The 18,141-nt window shown below is 43.7% G+C and overlaps 1 pseudogene across 1 annotated transcript; it reads right to left on the reverse strand.

The window, feature by feature from the left end:
• Positions 1-635: 635 nt before the first annotated feature.
• LOC109462483 lies at positions 636-15,521 on the reverse strand (annotated as a pseudogene). The gene is made up of 14 exons (XR_002139770.1): positions 15,376-15,521; positions 14,168-14,247; positions 12,947-13,084; positions 12,082-12,309; positions 11,357-11,510; positions 11,007-11,137; positions 6,851-7,033; positions 6,027-6,106; positions 4,404-4,541; positions 3,706-3,930; positions 2,948-3,113; positions 2,570-2,731; positions 1,961-2,067; positions 636-921 (listed from the first exon to the last, which is right to left on the reverse strand). The product of XR_002139770.1 is annotated as an uncharacterized LOC109462483 (transcript).
• Positions 15,522-18,141: the final 2,620 nt, after the last annotated feature.

The raw sequence follows: 18,141 nt of genomic DNA on the forward strand, positions 1-18,141 counted from the left end.
AAGCCGTTTGCGAGTGTTCAGATGATACACAGATTGACTCATAACTTCTGCAAAAAGATCTGATTCAGATCTTTTTGCAGAAGTTGAAGTCAATCTGTGTATACAGCTTTACATACAAAAGACAGTCATCGGCAAATAGCCTCACATTGATTGAGTCAAGTTGATCTGGTAGGTCATTTATATACAAGAGAAAGGGCAACGGTCCCAAGACGGTTCCTTGAGGAACCCCAGACGCTACTTTAACTGGAGCCGACGCCTTCCCAGCAACCACTACTGTTTGCTCCCTGTTAGTCAGGAAAGCCTTTAAACAATTCAGCGTAGGGCCTTGGATTCCATAGTACTCCAGTTTTGAGATGAACCTGCCATGGGCGACTTTGACAAAAGCTTTAGTGAAATCAAGTATTGCCAGATTTACCTGCCGTTCACTGTTCGTTGCGCCAGCTATGTCATGGACTGTTATTATTAGCTGTGTTTCTGTGGATCGTCCGGCTCTGAATCCATGCTGAGCTGATCGTCCGGCTCTGAATCCATGGATTCATTGATTTCACTAAAGCTTTTGGGTACCTCTGGCCATATATTTCATTTGTTAAACGAGAAGAGTTCACTGAAAACAAATAATTATAAGCAACCAACGCTTTCAATTATTTTCCAAAGTTTATTGGGTGGGGATCGATAATTGGTATCATCTCCAATTGTTTTACCCTGTTTTGATTAGAACTTCTTGGTGGTGGGGGCAGGGTGCTGAGCCTTGTAGTGATCCAACGCCTTCTGAGCGATCTCCCTTCCGGCTTGGGTCATGTCGAACATGGTGAGCGGGTTGTCCAGCTGGAAGGTGTAGGTCTCCCCGAACAGTGTGACGATGACCGTGGTGCTGGTGTAACCACCAGCATTCGCGTCAAGGGAACTTCCGTCAACCAGCACCTGGAGGAGTGGGAGGGGGGGGCAGCATGTTTTCTTCTATTCCACTAAGTTTTTCTATTGTTTAAGGTTATAACTTTTGTTCCAACACAAAAAATTCCCTAACCTAGAGCTTTCGACCAGTCACTCTGGTCTTCTTCGGTAGACTGACCAAGTGAAGCTTGACATCGTCTACCAGATACCTTTGACCCAGTGTTGACGTCACACTTCAAAGAAGCCACGTGACAAGCTTCACTGGGTCAGTCTACTCATGAAGAAGACCAGAGTGACTGGTCAAGGTGAGATGAACTTTCATAGTGTAAGTTTTTCTATTCCTACATTATCACAACACATGGCGGCGGCACACTCAAGTTGTTTCATTTTTATGGCGCCACCTACGCAGACATACGTACTGACAACAAACATGCTCATTTTAACTTACGTGGGGTAATTTATGTTAAGTGCCTTTCCCAAGGGCAAGATCGGTGGCATGGTGGCAGGGTTGTAACCCAGGACCTCTCTATCGTTACGCCACACGACCCCACATGTTTATTTGTATATTCGGACACTTTTGTTTTCTAAAGACCAGGTCACATAAACCCTTGTCACACAATCACGAATTTGGCCTCCTGAACACTAACCGAACGCCCACCAATTTAGGAGTAGATCGGGATCAAGGTCGGCTGGTGTTTGGCCATGTCGGCTGCTGTTCGGCTACACCAGTCGAAATGAATTTGGGTGTGGACAGGAGGTTCGGTCATGGTTGCCTGGTGGTTGCAATTGGTTGGTGCTCGGAAGTAGGTAGGGGCGTGGTTGGCAGTCAAATCTGACTCAAATGTCAATTCGAAAAGGAAGGTATACGAGCTAGGCGTGGCGTAAATCCGGTCAGACTGCTCCCGAACTTCAGCCAACCTTGGACGGCTAGTGGTCGGGGAAGTCGGGCTAGTGGTTCTAAATGTGTGACATCAAGTTATGGCGAGTACCCATACGACAACCACTGCCATGCATGGCCAGCTTCAGTAAATGAGCAGCAAATAAAAGCATACGTCGAAGGCGAAGTTACCTGGTTGATGACGTAGTTCTGGTTCTGTGGAGGTATGGTGGTTACCCAGTAGTAGTCCTGTAGGGCGTTTTGGTAGTGAGACAGGGCAGTCTGGTACTCGGTACAGTCTGGTAACAGAAACACAGTGACATGACATACGGATATACGATTACTTGTACTGTAACTCCACTCACGTTGCCTCACTAGTACAGACGTACACTGTTGCTCTACCCACTGTGTCAAAATTGTGCAGTCTACTAACGCTGTACGTCTATCCACTTTGTGTGTCTCACTAGTACAGACTTACACTGTTGCTAGTATGCTCCACCCACCTTTTGCTCCAAGGACGGACTACTTATTACACTCTTGCTCCAATCACTATGGTTGCCACTAGTATGGACTTCTTACACTCTTGTTCCACCCGTTTTTTTGTCGGGACCATGTGCGGACTACTTCTACTGTAGCTTCACCCATTGTGTGTGTCCCTATAGTACGGACAACTTCCACTGTTGTGCCACTGACTATGTGCGTCACTAGTGCGGGCTACTTACACTGTAGCTCCACCCAATTTGTGTGACACAACTACACTGTTGTTCCACTGATTGTGTGCCACTAGTACGGACTACTTACACTCTTGCTCCAGCCACTTTGTGTCGCAGATGTTGCCGCAGGTCGACGCGTACATGAGACAGGCGTTGCCACCCTCGTTCTGGAGCTGATCACAAGTTGGTGCAGAGCGCACCTGGCGCTTGACGTGGTACTGCAGAATGGCATTCCTCACCTGCTGACGACCTGTAAAGATACCACAGTCCAAAAATGTAAGTGTATCATATCCCTATTATACCAAATTTTCGGATTCCCACGTGCGCCAAACCTAAACGTGCCCAAGCACGTCTATCCATCTCGACAGCACAGTGTCGAAAGTATGGCAATATTCATATACATGCATGCATTAAACCTAAATTTCTGAAACATTGTCCTTTAACCAGGTGAAGAAAGCAAACTTACCGAAAAGACCGCCAAGCAGGTCCCCGAAGCCCTGAATAGCGCCTCCGATTCCGTCGACGATACCGCCGACGACACCACCGACGACAGATTCGCCAAGGTCTCCGAGTCCGCCCAGGATATCACCGCCCACGTCTACCACCGCCTCGCCAAATGAACCGGCAATGTCCTTTGGTATGACGTTAAGTTGTAAATTAGTTCAATGGCCGTTAAGCATACAGATGATGTCTTTGATACCAACTTAAATATGCAAATTAGACATTGATCTGCATAATATATGTTCCTTCATTATGTAAAGCATCAACTACGCTACTTATATAGAAAAAATACGCCGATTCGTCGACTGGTTCTTCAGTTATCTTCGATCAACGGTTTTCAAACAAACGCCCAAGCTTATGTTACTTCTTCTAGAACAAAAAACGCTATCTGTCGTTCAAAATTCCTGGCCCTAACATGTTCTTGACCCTAACATGTTCAAACCCAGCGGTTTTGACTTCTGCAGGTTTTGCAGAAGTCAAAGCTTCTGCAGTACCACAAAAACTCGTTAGGAGACCAAAATCATTTTGAGGTCTTATCAAGACTTACCGACTTATACATCCATAGCCTCTTGAGTTATCGCTTCTTGAGTTATGCGTTGATTTTCACATTGCTGTACAATTCCTAGATTATTGTTGCTAACTGGATGCATAATGTACTAAAGGGATCCGCCCCTGAGGCGTCGCCAAAGATAACAGGTAGAATGCAACAGTACATCGTCGTACCGTAATGCCGTCCCAGATGCCCGTACCAGCCTGCACGGCGCTGTCGGCAACCTCCCCGAACACGTTAACGACCGAGCCCAATGTGTCCAGGACGTCTGTTCCCACGTCTACGAAGAGGGTGCCAACTTCATCGAGGTGGAAGACATCGTTCACGAGGCCAGGCAGGCCATCAACGTTGAAGGCGGTGAGGAGCTGGTCGACTTGGAGGGAAAAGAAATTGTCCACCTGAAACAACGTCAGCACGGATTTGATGTCAGCATGTCAACAAACAGAAGTTTAGGCTTCGACTTGACTTACTTTTGGCATGTTTTATGCGAATTATGGGGGCTTTCTTTTTTTGTAATGTTATCTCTGCCTTTCAAATGGATACTACCTGGTCAATGTGATACTGTCTTGCAGCGCCCAAATGATTTACTTGGAGACTATGTAAAGAGACATCCAGTACACTTGAAGAACATTGCATTCGTCTGGTTTCTGTATTTCGTCACCTAAATATAACCAGTAGCTATGACTAAGATCGATCTCTTTACTTGTTTCTTGAGCTTGAGCCGAAAAAAAGTGGAATAAACCACTGGAATATCATATGATACAACTATTAACAATCAACATAACAAAGAAGCCATAAATGTAAACCTTGGTGGTCTGTGAATTACACTACAAAACGCGTAACGTCTATACCGTCTATATGTCACACCCACCTGCTGAAGGAGGAAAGCCCACAGACCAGGACTGCAGCTGTCGGCCTTGTCCTGACAGTTGGTCTCTATACAGACCTTACAGTCGCCTTGAAGGTAAATCTCGATGGTAGCGGCGCATGCAGCCTGCGTCTCGTTCACCTAGACGTTTAACACAGACACCGCGAGGAGAGAAGTTAAAAACTATTCACCGTACCGTCTCACAGGACAAAGTCAGAATACTGGACAGTGGAGACTGAGCACAGCACAGCACAAGTCACGTATCTGTAACTCTCGCAGGGATTACATACGTTCAGAAGTGATTGGGTCATTAATAATTAAGAGAAAATGTCTGTAAGGATTAAACAATGGTGGCAGAGGTAAAAAAAAATTAATTTGGCTCATATTTTGCATAATGATAGTACTTGGCCCACAATCCCTCAAAATAGCTTTCTTTCCGGTCAAAAGCGATTGTTGCCATGGTAACGGGCCAAATACGTTTTTTGGCCATTTCCGCTGAAGAAAGCGTTGAAAGTCTAGACGTGTTTTAGGGTTGTCAAGAAACATAATTTTTGCCCAACTTTGAAGTGCTGTAAGTCCAAAGATGGTGATTTTTATGGTTTGAGGTTTGCCATATGAACATCATAACACCTGCTATAGAAAAGCAAACAGTTGCTCATTTTATCCCATTTTTTTCTATAATGTTCAAGCGTTTGTTCATAATTCAGTCCTAAACTTTAGGAATTTTCATGTTTTTGACATGCCCAAATCAGCGGAAATGGCCAAAAAACTTCTTTGGTCCGTTACCATGGCAACAATCGCTTTGGACCGGGAAGAAAGCTATTTTGAGGGGTTGTGGGCCAAGTAATATCACTGTGCAAAATATGAGCCAGATTTAGTTTTTGACCCTTGCCAACATTGATCCTTACAGACATTTGCTCTTAATATCCTAAAGAAGGCGACAGTGGTCAATGAGAGCAATGTGTGTACAGTAATTAACCACCAATTACGTTTATGATCCTGTTATTCTCATCTTCAAGGGACTATGCCACATCCGCATTTGAACTGTATTTTCAGTGAGGTAGTCAGCGTAGATACCTTTGAGATGCAGAAATGCAGCTCTTTACCTTTGAGCTTTTGAAAACCGTCCAAGTTCTAAATAAAACTAGAATAGACTCAACGAGGAAGAAGAACTCTTGATGAGAAGGACGAGAAGGTTCTATACTTAAGGCCATGTTGATTTGATTAAATGGATGACATCCGCGCGCTCATGAATGAAATTTCGTCCGTTTTTGACCATACTGTAAATCGTACAGAGCAGCTGCAACAAGAGCAGATTCATGTCATACCCTGTGTGTTAAGTCATTTTTCAACCTTCATGACCACGTAGATTTCATGATGAATGCATAATCTTTTGCTAAACATTTTTTAATCACACGCTTGCATAAGGTTTGGGGTTCCCGGGTCATCCATAAAATCAAATCAACACGGCCTAATGCATGTGTACTCAACAACATTCTTACATTTAATTTTTATGTAATTACTTAAGTTAGTAGATGCCATACTTTGTACCCTGTACAAATGTTGCGCAATAAAGTTATTATTATAATCATTAAAGCTCTACATCCATTGGTTGACGTCTCTTACCTCCTTTGCGAATTGAACGAGCGAATTTCCAGCGCTCATGATTTCATCTTGAAGGAGGGGGAGGCCAGCGTCTCGAAGTTCTGTGGGAAGACAGAAGACATTTTTGCAAGACATCTTTCAGGCGAATATACCTTACAGCACGCTAAGACTGACTGCATCTAGTAGTAGAAAATGATATAGTTTTAGATTCCCAAATTTAGACAAATTTTTAAAAAGAGGTGTTTCAAACTTTGCTTTTTCGTTTCCATCTCTGGTACTTTTTACTCACTAATGCAGGCACAGTTTGGCAATCCGGACCAGACACGATGCCAACATATATTAAAATAGAGTGTTTTTAAGTTGCCAGAAAGCCATGCCAAAACATTATGTAAAGATCAAATTATAAACATTAACGTCATTACACAAATGCGCATTAAATATACAATATGCATTAAGGCATTCAAAAGCAATTTTAAGGCGAATAAAACAAAATATATACTCGGTGAGAAAATCTGTATTTGCCATTACGTAGTACGTTTTCGTCATCATTTCATACTTCATACATTTATTAATTGAAACATTTGAAATGGCCCCAAAACAAGCTAAAGAGGAGTCCCATTTTGGGTACCGCCCATAAATAGCTAGAACCAGCTTACGATACAAAATAAGCAACCGTTTTCCGTCAGCGACATCGCATTTTTGCCACACAGACACCAGTACTCTATGGGGTAGGCTTGATCCAACTTACTACATTGAAAGAATGATCAGAAAATTGACTTTTAAAAATCGCCGTCCTGAGATTGCATTGAACGCCTTTAAAACTGCCGATCGTGGGGAGTACTCACGCGCGATGTTGGAGGCCGGCAGCACGATGAGCCCGGCCTGCCTGCGGACGGAGGGAACTCCGAACACCGAGCACACCAACAGGGTCAGAGCCAGGAGCTTAAACATCGTGCGCGAAGATGGAGGTGGTCGAACGTTACAGCAGCACTATGTTATATAGCGTGGGTGGTGTCAAAGGTGAGAATGTGGTATTTACGTTAGGGGAGGAACAAACGAACGAAAGCCTTGAAACTTTCGCTGGTAAGTTAGTTGATTGATAACCTTTGATAACCTCTGTCTAGTTAGCGGGGGTATATTCCGGTATGGAACATCGATATCGCCACCTGTCTCCATACCAGTAGTCACAATCATCGATGTATACTCATAATACTCTATGTAGTACAGGAGCTAATACCTCTTAAAGAGGCATAGAAATGTGAATTTGCGTGGTACTCATTTTACAGAAAAGGTTTGACCTTATATTTCCTGTATCTGTAGGTCTGCCGGTATAACCGCCTTTTGGCGTAACACACCAGCTTCGCAGGCACGCGGCGCGGTGGCAGCTGGCTACATTACACCAATCTACTTGTTACACCTAACCCTTGAACATCTAAGTCTATACATTGTTTAGAGCTATCTAATGAAAATGCCCCTACCATACTTGGTGACAGTGATTTCCACTCTGCGATAGTTCTAGGAAAGAATGAATTCTTGAACTCCTCAATCCTTGGTTGATAACTCTGCATCTGGTACTTGAAGGAATGGCTAGTTCTTGGTCTCTTCTGGGCTGGTATTAGATACTTAGTAATTGGGACGTCCACCAGTTTATAAGTCATTTTGTACATCATGCATAGTCTGGACATTTTTCTTCTGTCTTCCAGTGACACCCACCTTAGTACAATTTACTTTTCATTTCCTTGACACTAGCACCTCTTTCATAGCTGTTCATTCAGAATCTTGCAGCTCCTTTCCAGTTAATCTTTGTCTTTCTTTGTATATGGATTCCATACTGTTGCGGCATATTCTAGGCTAGGTTCGGTCTTACAATTACAAGTGACGTGTATGCAAGTGATTTTACTCTAGTTCGGCATGCCCACAGATTACGTTTGATCACTCCCAATGTCTGTTTAGCATTAGTTGTGATATTAATAACACATGCACCCCACTTCAGACCGCTTATTAACGTGACGCCCAGACACGGATGGGTTTTTGTTATTGCTAGAGCCTGACCCCAATTTGGTAGCTAGTTGCATGTGGTGTTCGTTTGTTTATTATGTGCATAACGTAGCAGATTAAACTGCATGAGCCATTTGCTTTGCCATTCTTCCAGAGTGTTCAGTTCCTTTTGCAGAAGTTGTGAGTCGGTCTGTGTAGACAGTTCTACATACAACAGTCTTTGGTAAATAACCTCACATTTGAGTCAAGCTGGTCTGGTAGGTCATTTATATACAAGAGGAAGAGCAATTGTCCCAGGACGGTTCCTTGAGGGACCCCAGACGCTACTTAGCTGGAGTCGACGCCTTCCTTTCAACCACTTCTGTTTGCTCCCTGTTGGTTAGGAAAACCTTTAACCATTTCAGCGTAGGGCCTTGGATTCCATAATACTTCAGTTTTGAGATGAGCCTGCCATGAGGGACTTTGTCAAAAGCTTTAGTGAAATCAAGTATTGATAAATCTACCTGACGTTTACTGTTCAATACGCCAGCTATGTCATGGACTGTTAGTATAAGCTGTGTTTCTGTGGATTTAATTGTCAGTAATTTGACTGACAATATGGCCTTTTTTTTAATCTGACGTATTCCGTTTGACATTTCTGACATTGACGTCAAGTTAGTTTCTGCACCACTCTGTATCAGTACCTTGTACTCTTGTCATATCTATAATGTAAACAACAGTGTACCAACTGACCGATACTCAATGTGAACACTCAAGGTGAATAAACATCCTCGGCCCGATAGAGGACGCCCCCATGTTCCGACCCCCCCACACAGGGTTAGGGTTCTTTTGACCATATGGCAGCAGCAAGTTAATTTTATGGATAACGTGCCCCTGCTGACGTTTTTTTATACAATATTGTGTGTGTGTGTGTGTGTGTGTGTGTGTGTGTGTGTGTGTGTGTGTGTGTGTGTCCCGTAGGACAAGGGTTTTAACTTCATCATGGAATGTATATTGCACCAACACAGATGAGCTTTCATGGTAATATCTGAGAGTACCTCTGGCCATATATTTCATATGTGAAACGACAAGAGAATGGTTCACTGAAAACAAGTAATCATAAGCAACCAACGATTTCAATTATTCTTCAAAATTTATTGGTGTTGGGGATTGATACTTGGTATCATCTCCCATTGTTTTACGATATTTTGATTAGAACTTCTTGGTGGTGGGGGCAGGGTGCTGAGCCTTGTACTGATCCACCGCCTTCTGTGCGATCTCCCGGCCGGCCTGGGTCATGTCGAACATGGTGAGCGGGCCGTCCAGCGGGAAGGTGTAGGTCTCCCCGAACAGCGTGACCGTGACCGTGGTGCTGGTGTACCCGCCAACATTCCCGTCATAGGAACTTCCGTCAACCAGAACCTGGAGGAGTGGGAGGGGGGCAGTATGTTTCTTTTTCTATTTCTAAGTTATCACAACACATGATAACGGCACACTCAAGTTTCAACTTATTTTTATGCTGCCTACACAGAAAAAAAGCACGGACAACATACATACTCATTTTGAGTAAAGTGTCACTTGAGTTAAGTGGGGAAATTCATGTCACTTGCCTTTTCTAAGAGCAACAAGATCGGTGGCATGGCAGGGTTTGAACCTAGCTGGGACCTCTTGGTTGCGATGCTAACAGTATACCGTTACGCAACACGTCCCCACATATTGATTTGTATGTTCGGACACTTTTGTTTACTAAAGCCCAGGGCACATACAATCACGAATTTAAATTGGCCTCCAGAAAACTATAACCGAACGCCCGCCAACCATGGTTAGGAGTAAGGCGGGAGCAAGGTCGGCTGGTGTTTTGCGAGGTCGGCTGCTGTAGGGCTGCACCAGCCGAATGTTATTGTTTAAAACATTTGGGTGTGGACAGGCGGTTCGGCCATGGTTGCTTGGTGGTTGCTTTTGGTTGGTGCTCGGGAGTAGGTCGGCGCGTGGTTGGCAGTCAAAGATGACTCTAATGTCAATTCGATTCGAAAAGGAAGGTAGGCGTGGACAGAATGCTCCCGAAGTTCAGCCAACCTTGGTCGGCTAGTGTTCGTGGGAAGGTCCTGAATGTGTGACATTATGTTATGGCGAGTACCCCTGCGATAACCACTACCATGTATGGCTAACTTCAGTAAATGAGCAGCAAAGCATACGTCGAAGGCGAAGTTACCTGGTTGATGACGTAGTTCTGGTTCTGTGGAGGCATGGTGGTTACCCAGTAGTGGTCCTGTAGGGCGTTTTGGTAGTTTGTCAGGGCAAGCTGGTACGCGGTACAGTCTGGAAACAGAAAGCACAGTGACTTGACATTAAAACCACACCTTTAAAATTTATGATTATTATAAATGGCTGTGTCTATTACGAATCACGTACACTCTTATATATTGTGTGCAATGATCACTAGTATGCATCCTACGTATACGTCAATTGTAGTTTACACCCACTTTATGTCACTAGTGAGGACTACTTACACTGATAACGTTGGTTCACTGAGTATGTGTGTGAGTTGTGCGGTCTACTTACACTGTAGCTCCACCCACACTTTTTCACTAGTACGGACTTAATAATCTCCCAGAAGATCTTTCTTTGGGGGGACGACAGTGTCAAATTGTCCAGTCTGTAACCATTTCGGTGGAGAAATGGTTACAGACTGGCCAATTTGACACTGTCTTCACCCCCCCCCCCCATCGAAAGATCTACCGGGAGATCAGTACGGACTACTTATACTGCAGCTCCACCCACATTGTGTGTCACAAGGACGGACTACTTATTACACTCTTGCTCCAGTCACTACGGGTTGTCACTTGTACGGAATACATACACTGTTGGTCCACTGACTGTGTACCACTAGTACGGACTACTTACACTATTGTTCCACTGACTGTGTGCCACTAGTACGGACTAACTTACACTGTTGTTCCACTGACTGTGTGCCACTAGTACGGACTACTTACACTCTTGCTCCAGCCACTTCGTGTCACAGATGTTGCCGCAGGTCGATGCGTACATGAGACAGGCGTTGCCACCCTCGTTCTGGAGCTGATCACAAGTTGGTGCAGCGCGCACCTGGCGCTTGACGTGGTACTGCAGAATGGCATTCCTCACCTGCTGACGACCTGTAAAGATACCACAGTCCAAAAATGTAAGTATATCATATCCCTATTAAACCCAATTTCCGGATTCCCACACGTGTCAAACACCAACATACCCAAGCACGTCTATCTATCTCCACAGCACAGTGTCGAAAGTATGGCCCATACATGTATGCATTAAACCTAAATTTCTGAAACACTGCACTTAACCAGATGCATGAGAACGCCAGAAAGCAAACTTACCGAAAAGGCCGCCAAAAAGGTCTCCCAGGCCCTGAATAGCGCCTCCGATGGTGCCGAGGGCACCGTCGATGAGAGCTCCGCCAACGTCTCCGATTCCGCCCAGGATACTACCGCCCACGCCTAACACCGCCTCGCCAAGCGAACCGGCTACGTCCTTCGGTATGACGTAAAGTTGTAGATTAGTTCAATGACTAATAACTCAGATGATGTCTATGTCACCACCGCAAGTATGCAAATTAGATCCCGATCTGCATAATTGCCATCCAATTATGTCAAGATTCACTTAAAGTACCTACATAACAAAACTCACGACCATCAGTCAACCGGTTCTTCATTTATCCTCGATCAAAGAACAAGCGCCGTTGCATTTCGAGAACAAGATGCTAGGGTGCCCAGTCTTGTGCCTTTTGTTCTAGCTTACAAAAGCTATCTACCGCTTAAAATTCGTGACCCTAATATGTTCAAATCACGAGATATCAAAACCGCTACAGTACCATAACAAGCCGCGAGGCCCAAAAATCTTATCAAGACCTACTTACGTTCCACGTTTCATGATAGATCATCCATAAAGTCTTGAGTTATCGCTTCTTGAGTCATGCGCGGACTCTCACATGCTTGAACAATTCCTAGAATTTTTGCAAACTGGACGCATAATAAAAGGACCCGCCCCTGAGGCGTCGCCAAAGAAGAACAGGCAGAATGCAACAGACAACACATCGTCGTACCGTAACGCCGTCCCAGATGCCCGTGCCAACCTGCCAGGTGGTGCCGGCAACCTCCCCGAACACGTTAGCGACCGTGCCCATGGTGCCCAGGATGTCAGCTCCCGTGTCTAAGAAGAGGGTGCCAACTTCATCGAGATGGAAGGCATCGACCACGAGGTCAGATAGGCCAGCGGCCACGTCGAAGGCCCCGAGGAGCTGGTCGACTTGGGAGGCGAAGAAATTGTCCACCTGGAACAACGTCAGCATGGAGGTGATGTCATCATTACATAGTTGTTTATATGCAATATTATTTGCCATAGATTGTACCTGTTGCAATCGTTGCGCAATAAACTTTGACTTGACTTGTCTAAGCAATGTAAATACTCTCCAAGCAGAGATTTTGGCTTCAGCTAATTTTTGGCGTATTTTAGGCGTTTTTATCGCGCTTTCCTTTTTTTATACTCGACTTTTTGTGGCATATTGTAACGTTAACTGCCTGGCAAGTGGGTACTGCCTGTCTGTTATACTGTTATATTGAACAATTTTATTACATTTCGTTGTGATACGATTCCATGACGACTAATGATATATATATATATATATATATATATATATATATATATATATATATATATATGTGTGTGTGTGTGTGTGTGTGTGTGTATTCACTAATGGAGATCTCAATAAACCAAATCAAACCAAAGCTATCGAAAGATCAGCTGCTTGGAGATTATGGAAAGAGATCTCCAGTACAAAAATTTCTGTTTTGTGCAAAATGTGTGTTTTTTACCATGTTATCTGTTGTATGTGTGCTTTTATTTTGAATAAACCCTGGAAGATCAGCCTTTTGGGCTAAAAGGCATCGAAATATAAAGAGAATACTCACCTGTTGAAGGAGGAAAGCCCACAGACCAGGACTGCAGCTCTCGGCCTTGTCCTGACACTTGGTCTCTATACAGGCCTTACAGGCGCCTTGAAGGGAAGTCTCGATGGTAGTGGCACATGCAGCCTGCGTCTCGTTCACCTAGATGTTTACATACATACATTAGCAGCCTATCAGCCGGGCTCTATATGCCATCACATACAACTCTCCAGTTCTCTCTATCTAACATTACATTTCCTAAGTATTCGAGTTCTATGCCAGTGTCTCTAGTTAAGGTATAGGTAAAAGTCAGACTTCTTCAGTGTACTCGACCTGTTGGCTTCCAGAGAAGGGCAGAAGAAACGATTTCCTGCTTAGCTCGATAACAGTGAGACTCGATAACATTGAGACAGCCTCGGAAGACACCCATATATTATTTGAATAGTAGCATGTTGTGTCCATGATATATTTTGGGCAATCATGGGCAAAGACTACTGCGGGTATTCACATGCTCTACAGCACCTCGAACTGACAACACTTGCCTCTAGGCGCGTGAACAGATAACTCTGAAATTTGCTAGGTCCTTGCTAGGCTCTGAGTTCAGGGACTGGCTTCAACCACCTAGGGCTCAGATCACAGGAAGAGTGACACGCAACAACCACAAATTGAACTGTCCGAAAGCCAGAACGAACCGTTACTTGAACTCTTTGATGCAGATGCCTTCGTCAGCGCAGATTTCCTTGCCTTTTCCTTGAGCTTTTGGAACCCGTTCATATATTCAAGTTGTAGATAAAACAAAGAATAGACTCACACAGGAAGAGAAATTATTACTTGAGGCCATGTCGATCTGATTGTGTGGATGACATCCGCGCGCGCATGAATTTTCGTCTGTTTAAAAAAAGTTTTCGACCATACTGTTTCGACCATAAGTTTTCGATCAGCTGCGAAATGAACGAGCAACTATGTGCCGAATGGAAAAATGGAAAGCGATACGAATGTCGTAGAATACACAATCAATTTCAAAGGAAGTGAAAAAATTTTAGTCATTTGTTCAACCCTCACACTCACAACCACGTAGATTTCATAATGAAGGCAACCTTTTTTTGCCAACCTTTTTTTTTTATTTGCAGGCTCGCATCAGTTTTGGGGTTCCCAGGGCTTGTCATCCATATAATCAAATCAACATGGCCTATTACACGCCACTTAACAACGTTTTATATTAACCATAAGTGAAAAGTCTCTTACCTCTTTTGCGAAATGAACGAGGGAGTTTCCAGCGGTCATGATTTCATCTTGAAGGAGGGGGAGGCCTGCGTCTCGAAGTACTGTGGGAAGACAGAAGACATTTTTGCAAGACATCTTTCAGGCGAATATGCAGCACACCCCGCTGAGATAAACAGATCGCATCTAGCAGTAGAAAAAAATGTAGTTTTTTTTTTCCTTTTTTTTAAATTCTTTCACATAAAAAATACAGCAATTGAACCGTCTAGGTAATAATACAATACTAACGGAAAATAATACAGAACATAGAAATAATAATAATCAATTATTTCTATATGTAGAGACATTTGATTATAATCATGACGCTAAAACAATGTACTTTTAGATTCCCAAACCTAAACAAAGCTTGAAAAAAGATGTTCAAAGTTTGCCTGTTCGTTTTCATCTCTGGTACGTTTCACTCTCTAAAACGGTTTAAGAATCCAGACCAGACCGTGACGATGCCAACATAACAATAGAGTGTTTTTAGTTGCCAGAAAGCCATGCTCTCTCTCTCTCTCTCTCTCTCTCTATATATATATATATATATATACTATGTTGAGATCAAATTATAAAAATTAACATTAAACAAACGGCCATAAAATGCACAATATGCGTTAAGGCATTGAAATGCTATTTTAAAAGTGGCAAAACAAAAACATTCTGGATGAGAAAATCTGTCTGATATTTTGTAGCACATTTTCGTCATCATTTCATACTTGAGGCATTTGAAATGGTCCCAAAACAAGCTACGTGAGGAGTCCCTTTTTGGGTACCGCCCATAAAAAGCTACAACCAGCTTTCGATACAAAACAAGCAACCTTTTTTTCCGTCGGCGACATCGCATTTTTGCCACACTGACATCAGTACGCTATGAGACAGGATTGATCCAACTTACTACATTAAACGAATGATCAGAAAATTGACTTGTAAAAATCCAGCTTCGCCGCCTTAAAATTGCATTGGATATCAAATTGGCTAGTCTGTGTCCATTTGCCCACCGAAGGGCAAATGGACACAGGACGGCCAATTTGATACTGTCTTACCCCCCACCGAAAGATCTGATTGGCAATTAAGTACCCCCTACAAACGGCACCGTTTCAAAGGCATCCAATGCAATGTTAGGGCGTCGAAGCTGGATTTTTAAAAGTCAATTTTCTGATTTGCTTCAAGATATATTAGGGGGTACTCACTCCCGATGTTGGAGTCCGGCAGCGAGATGGGCCCGGCCTGCCTGCGGACGGAGGGAACTCCGAACACCGAGCACACCAACAGGGTCAGAGCCAGGAGCTTAAACATCGTGCGTGAAAATGGAGGTGGTCGGACGTTACAGCAGCGCTATGTTATATAGCGTGGCTGGTGTCAAAGGTGAGAATGTGGTATTTACGTTAGGGGAGGAACAAACGAACGAAAGCCTTGAAACTTTCGCTGGTAAGTTAGTTGATTGATAACCTTTGATAACCTCTGGCTAGTTAGCGGGTGGTATATTCCGGTCTACCGCACGCCTTTATATGGAACATCGATATCGCCACACCTGTCCCCATATCAGTAGTCACAAGCACCGATATTCCCACAGCACTCCCTGTAGTACAGGTGCCAATGCCTAAAAGAGGCATAGAAATGTGATTTCGTGGCACCCATTTTACAGAAAAGGTTTCTGTATCTGTATAGCCGGTATAACCGGATTTCGGCGTAACACACCAGCTTTGCAGGCACGCGGCGCGGCGGCAGCTGGCTACATTACACCGATCGACTTGTTACACATAACCTTTGAACATCTAATCTAGACTTTTTTAAAGCTATCTAATGACAATGTCCCTACTGTACTTGGTGACAGCGAGTTCCACTCTGCGATACTAGTTCTTCTAGGAAAGAAGGAATTCTAGAACACCTCAATCCTTGGTTGATAACTCTGGTAATTCAAGGCATGGCTATTTCTTGTTCTCTTCTGGGCTGGTATTGGGTACTTAGTAATTGGGAAGTCCACCAGTTTATTAGTCCTTTTTTACATCATGCATAGTCTGGACATTTTTCTTCTGTCTTCCAGTGACACCCACTTTAGTTTATTTTTCATTTCCGTGACACTAGCACTTCTTTCATAGTTGCTCATACAGAATCTTGCAGCTTGATTCTGTACTCTTTCCAGTTTATCTTTGTCTTTCTTTGTATATGGATCCCATACTGGCTCGGCACATTCTAGGCTCGGTCTTACAAGTGACGTGTATGCAAGTGATTTTACTCTAGTTGGGCATGCCCACAGATTACGTTTAATCACTTCCAATGTCTGTTTCGCCTTAGTTGTGATATTAATAGTGATCTCAATGTGACGCCCAGATACGGATGGGTTTTTGTGGTTGCTAAAACCTGACCACAAAACTGGTAGTTAGTTTCATGTGATGTTCGTCTGTTTGTTATGTGCATAATGTAGCATTTGTCGGGATTAAACTGCATGAGCCATTTGCTTTATTAATTGCCATTCTTACAGAGTGTTCAGGTCTTTTTGCAGAAGTTGTAAGTCGGTCTGTGTAGACAGCTCTGCATACAACAGTCATCGGCAAATAACCTTGCATTTGAGTCAAGCTGATCTGGTAGGTCATTTATGTACAAGAGGAAGAGCAATGGTCCCAGGACCGTTCCTTGAGGGACCCCAGGCGCTACTTTAACTGGAGCCGACGCCTTCCCCTCAACCACTACTGTTTGCTCCCTGCTGGCCAGGAAAGCCTTTAACCATTTCAGCGTAGCTAGGGCCTTGGATTCCATAATACTCCAGTTTTGAGATGAGCCTGCCGTGGGGGACTTTGTCAAAAGCTTTAGTGAAATCAAGTGTTGCTAAATCTACCTGCCATTTACTGTTCAGTGCGCCGGCCATGTAATTGACTGTTAGTATATTAAGCAGTGTTTCTGTTTGACCTTATTTTGTGGTGGAGGGTCTTCTGCCACATCAACCAGTATGATTTTTATGCTCAAATTGTGGTATCACTCCATTCTATCCTGCTGGGTGGCAGAGGCCCCTCCATAAAATAATGCCAAAACTTGTCTGTAAAATGGGTGCCAGAAAATCGCATTTTTTTCAGGCCTAGGCGCCTGAAATATTGGACAAAATCCCACCTTTTAGGACACCTTAAAATATTGCGTAAAAGTACACGTAAATGAAGAAACGGTACCCTTAAGCAAGATTTAATGTGTGCGCAAAGTCAAAGAATTAATTTTTGTATTGGGTTATAAAGCATTTTCACATTTTCAGAGGAACCACCTATATAAGCTATTCGTGCACCATGTATGGTCAGCTTCTTCTGAGCAACAAATGTTAGTTCTTCTTCTCACGTTTCACGTTTGCATAAAGTCTTTAGCTTTGATACCCGAGAAAAAAACACGTGCTTTTTAATTGTGTTTTCAAGTTACAAAGTCTAATGCCCGGGAACAACCAGCATGACTAGACAATTTGACAAATGTTTGAGATTTCTCATAATCTTAAATAAAGTCGTATGACATTTCTGACATTGACGTCACTTTAGATCCTGTATCACTCTGTACCTTGTACCCTTGTCATATCTATATTGTAAACAACAGTGTATCTACTGACCGATACTGAATGTGAACACTCAAGGTGAATAAACATCCCCGTCCCGATTGGGGACGCCCCCAGTTTCCGACCCCCCCCCACAGGGTTAGGGTTCTTTTGAATAAAGACCTACAGTGGCCTCTTCTCTCTGAAAGGAGGAGGAGCGCCCGCCTTACACCATTCTTCAACATAGCCCACATAACTGTCGCAATCAACACTCAAACTGGCAGGGTTTTTTTTGCAGTCCATACGAGTCACTCACTCAAATACCGGCCTATAAACACACACACAGACACCTACAGATTCTCTTTTCCCCCCCGTACTATTCCACAGTGGAACTCCTTGCCCGACCCGGTAGTAATGGCTCCCAATGTTGAGTCGTTCCGGGCTGGGCTGG

Source organism: Branchiostoma belcheri, unplaced genomic scaffold (genome assembly GCF_001625305.1).
Source record: "Branchiostoma belcheri isolate BF01 breed outbred unplaced genomic scaffold, Haploidv18h27 scaffold117, whole genome shotgun sequence".
Taxonomy (NCBI): Eukaryota; Metazoa; Chordata; class Leptocardii; order Amphioxiformes; family Branchiostomatidae; genus Branchiostoma; species Branchiostoma belcheri.